Source organism: Helianthus annuus, chromosome 2, assembly GCF_002127325.2.
Source record: "Helianthus annuus cultivar XRQ/B chromosome 2, HanXRQr2.0-SUNRISE, whole genome shotgun sequence".
Lineage (NCBI taxonomy): Eukaryota > Viridiplantae > Streptophyta > Magnoliopsida > Asterales > Asteraceae > Helianthus > Helianthus annuus.
In genome coordinates this window covers 36,998,061-37,002,229 of record NC_035434.2, presented here as the reverse complement: position 1 = coordinate 37,002,229, position 4,169 = coordinate 36,998,061, and the positions used below count along the sequence as shown (strand labels likewise).

Sequence of the window (4,169 nt, the reverse complement as noted above, 5' to 3'; positions counted from 1 at the left end):
ATGAATGAACCTATGAACACATAAAAATAAAATAGAGTCAACTTACACAAGATACATAAACAACTTGACAAACAAAGCTAACCTATATTAAGGCTATGGGTTTCCCCTGTAATTGTGGGCGGGTCGGATTCTCAGAGCTATCTGTTTTCGCAGGGCATGGGTGACCCTTTCACCAATTAGTTTAATGGAGTGGCCGCGCTTGTATAATATTTGTTTACATTATAAAAAATTCATCTTGTAAGAATGATCCTATAGAACTTATGTTAGTGATTCCCATGTTGATAAGTAGAACACACCCACCTCAACGAAAAAACACTAAGTGGGCTTACATTTAAGAAAATGAAAAAAAAAAAAAAAACTACTTGAAATGATAGGTAACCACTTTTTTTTTACATAAAGGAGTGGTATTGATGCATATGATGCATAAACACCCTTTTTAGTTTAAATCTTGTGCTGATGACTTTTGACTTCTAATCAGTGAGTGGTTTTCTTGTAGCATTAAAAGTTTGAAAAAATATGGGTACAAGTTTTTTTTATTTGCATTTTTAACATCAATATTATATACCATCTTTGGATGTATTTAAAATAATAATGAAATTAAGAATAACAACTCAAAATTATGAACTTATGATTAATGAATAAGTGCCATCAGGTATTCATTTACATGACAAGAATGTTGGAGCTCCAGGGGAGTATCCACCTGATATTTTGTTGTATCCCTATAAAGTAAATAAAAAATTGAAAAATTACTAATACATTTTGAGTTAATCATACGAATAGCTGCCCCACGCTCCAACTACGCCTCTCCGTTATGGTTCCACGCCCCCGTCTTCCTACGACGCCCACACGGTTCCTTCTTTTTCTCCTTCCTAACTCCTGTAATTTGCCCCAAGCCTTCGCCCCAACGACACCTCATAACATACGGCCTAATAAACGCCATCTGACCTTATGAAACATATAGTATATAACAAATTAAATTTGATGGGTTGTTTGAAAATTAAGTATATTTTCCTAGAATATCCGAATCACTGATTATTTATTAGAACCTAAGAATGGAGAAAAAGATCTTCAAGTTGATCTGATCACTTCACCCTTACAAAAAAATAGAACATTTGATCGAAACCTCAATTACCCAACCTGTCATATTGCAACAAATATTAAAAAAATATGTATCAAAAGAAACATAAATTCTTACTGCTTTTGTTGCATGTTGTCTAAAGACGATAGCGAGCACCCAAAATTATCCATCTTGATCTGTCACACCCATCCGCACACATTGCCATCTCTATTCCAAACCATGTATGTATGGATACAGTTATACAAACATTAGAACATACTATTTGGATGCATGTTGTCTTGAGATAATATCAAGCACCCTCACTTAAGCCTTCTTCAGTTTTACAAGATCCTGACCTCTTAAAGGGTGTGCGATTAACTGCATCGTGATTTGGCAGCAGAAGTTAAAAACAAAAATGTCAATACAGATTCAAAGTAAGCATAGGTGTGACAACACTTTCTTCAAATAGGAGTACCATTTATAGCTGAAACATGATGATACTTTTTGTCCTTTGTTGATTGATTGTTGTAGCATGGAAGTTTCAACTTCATATTCAACACCCTGCAGTCTTATTTTAAATTCTGACCTTATAGGCATTAGGCACAAGCTTTTGTAGAGCTTTCATCAATTACAGGTATGATGTCAAGCCTAATGTATGTCTTTTTTTGTCATTTTTACTATGGTAAATAACTAATATCTGCAATTGCCACTTAGGCTGTAGCCTAGTGGTAGAGGGAAAATACCCTCTTGGGGGAGGCAGGAGTTCGAAACCCACCAAAGGTGGAATAGGGGTGAAAATTATTAGCTGTTCGAAAAAAAAAACGAATATCTTCAATTAAAATTTCTAGAAATCAGTATTTGTTTAACATAATAGTATCATACATTAAATGTATGAGTACATACTAGATGGATTACACTAAAAACCACAACACAATGAAAAAAGTAACTGATGAACTATTGAAACGTGAAATGGTTAGGCACTCCTTAATATGAAAAAAGTTAACTAATAGTCATGTATAGTAGACAAGGGGCATAAAGATGGACTGATTAAAAAAGACTAATAAGCATGATACTTGACTACAAAGAAGTTCTTGTTTGATAAAGTCAACTGATAGTATTTGAAAGAACTAAAAACAAAATAATATGCATTACTTGTTTGGGGTAGATCTCAATTGCACATGTTTCTCAATGACGTTAAAGAGCTATCTCAAGCCTACCCAGGGAAAAGAAAGATTTTTACATCAAGTTCCACCTCCAATGCTAGTTGCAAACTTAAGATCATTTCAGTTATTAAAGAACCAACTTATATTTTTCTTTTAATGCAAGCACCAACTAAAGCATATGCTATACCAAATAAAACCTAAGTTTAACTAATTGAACTGTTTGTTCTTAACATGACTACATGCTTTCATCATGGCTGCAAAATATTTAGTTTTTTTTGTTTTTCAAAAGGTAAAATAAAATATAGTACCCTTTTGCGCTTTCATATGACCTTGATCACACTCTAGTTATACTTTCCATTAATACAATCAACAGCTAGGCCCGTCATTTTTAACCTTTAATTGGGTTCGGGCTTCTCGTGTCCCTTATTAACCGAGACCCGATCACCGAAAAGGCCCGACTCGGTTAATAAGTGACATGAGATGTCCGAACCCAATTAAAGGTTAGACTCGAAACCGAACACATTTAATCAGGTCAGTTATTTGGTTAAATTTATGCTATTTCAAATAAACTTAATGAAGATTTAACGTATGCTGGTAAAAATGGCGAATATACCATCAATGAGTGAACAATTTGGACTAAAAGTGACATGACCATCCAACTGTAATTTAGAATAAAAAAGGGACAACTTGTCAACAAATATACTATACCCACCAATTTCCCATTTTACCTCCTCTATAACAAATGTATGTGGATGATAAATAGTTAGATTAGTCGACCAGTCGGCTTTTGGCTTTCATCACGAAACTTTTCCAGTGCTTCATTTGCAGCAGATGCTATGTCAGCTTTGAGTGATGGGAAACGCTTCAACTCCTGCAAAGAGTGACAACTTTTTGTTGCAAACAAAGCATCCCCAAAATGCAAAAGAATAACCACATCTCACAATAACCAAAATGATTTAGTTACCACTGTCTCTGCTATGGATTTCCTCACAAGTTCTTTTAAACTGAAGTGTACCTTAGGAGAGAAAAAATAGTTAATTTTAACCCTTCTCTTTGCATTGCATCACATAGTCGAAAACAAAAATGAATCACAAAATTGGAAAAGGATTAAATTAAAGGTAAATTAAGAGCTGGGAGCAAGAAACTACACATTACTGTCATTAGGAAAGCTTCCAATTGAACCGAAACCATCCTGTTATCTTCCCACAACCTAGGGTTTGTTCTGAATGGCGTAACAAAGATTATGATGGCTAACAACCAATTAAGAAACAACAATCACTTAAGCCATACAAGTAGAAAAAAGGGTTGAATGAAATACCTTTTGAAATTGCTGATAGGAAGCAAGGATGATTCTTCAATAAGCTATTGAAGCGATGTATTTAGTCAGGTGTAACGTTGATCCTGCAATAAGCGAATTGAAGCAATGATTAGTGATGATTATCGATTAAGTTGTGTTTATGGTGCCAATGGATGTTGATGAAATCGCACCACTCCAATGGATAAGAGAGAGATGAGGATGATTCTGATGTTGGAGGGCACGGTGATTGAGCACATAGTGGGGGGTTAAGGGTTTTATGGGCGAGGAGAGAAACAGACTGCTAAAATCACGGGAGAGCGAGATGGTGAAGAAACCACAATAACTATGGAACGGCTTTACTCCAAATGAAAACTGTCAAATTTTGGAGGTTATTATCGTGTAGTAAACTATTGTACGTGGGGTGAGGTTGGGAAGTTCTTATGAAACCATCCGGTAACTGGAAAACTGCTCTTCTAAAATAAAAACTGCCAAATTATTGAGGTAACTTCCTACTTATTATGGCTGAGATTAAATTTCAGAATTAACCACCTTCAATTGACGGTTCAGGTAAATCCCAGAAACAGTTATTAGTGTCATTTTGGGCAGTTAATTGCCTGAGAATAATAGTATAATAATAATTATATAAGACTCA

General features: G+C 34.8%; 1 long non-coding RNA gene across 4 annotated transcripts; it reads right to left on the bottom strand.

Moving 5' to 3' along the window:
- Positions 1-604: 604 nt before the first annotated feature.
- On the bottom strand, positions 605-3,928 carry LOC110913447. 4 transcript variants are annotated; one of them, XR_002578400.2, is made up of 5 exons: positions 3,709-3,928; positions 3,539-3,621; positions 3,185-3,442; positions 1,533-3,091; positions 605-1,435 (listed from the first exon to the last, which is right to left on the bottom strand). It is a non-coding gene; the product is annotated as an uncharacterized LOC110913447 (long non-coding RNA). The 4 variants fall into 4 exon arrangements; XR_002578399.2 differs by having other exon boundaries at positions 605-945; positions 1,196-1,435; positions 1,533-3,442; positions 3,709-3,925; XR_004887744.1 differs by having other exon boundaries at positions 605-940; positions 1,196-1,435; positions 1,533-3,442; positions 3,709-3,925.
- Between the last annotated feature and the right edge of the window lie 241 nt (positions 3,929-4,169).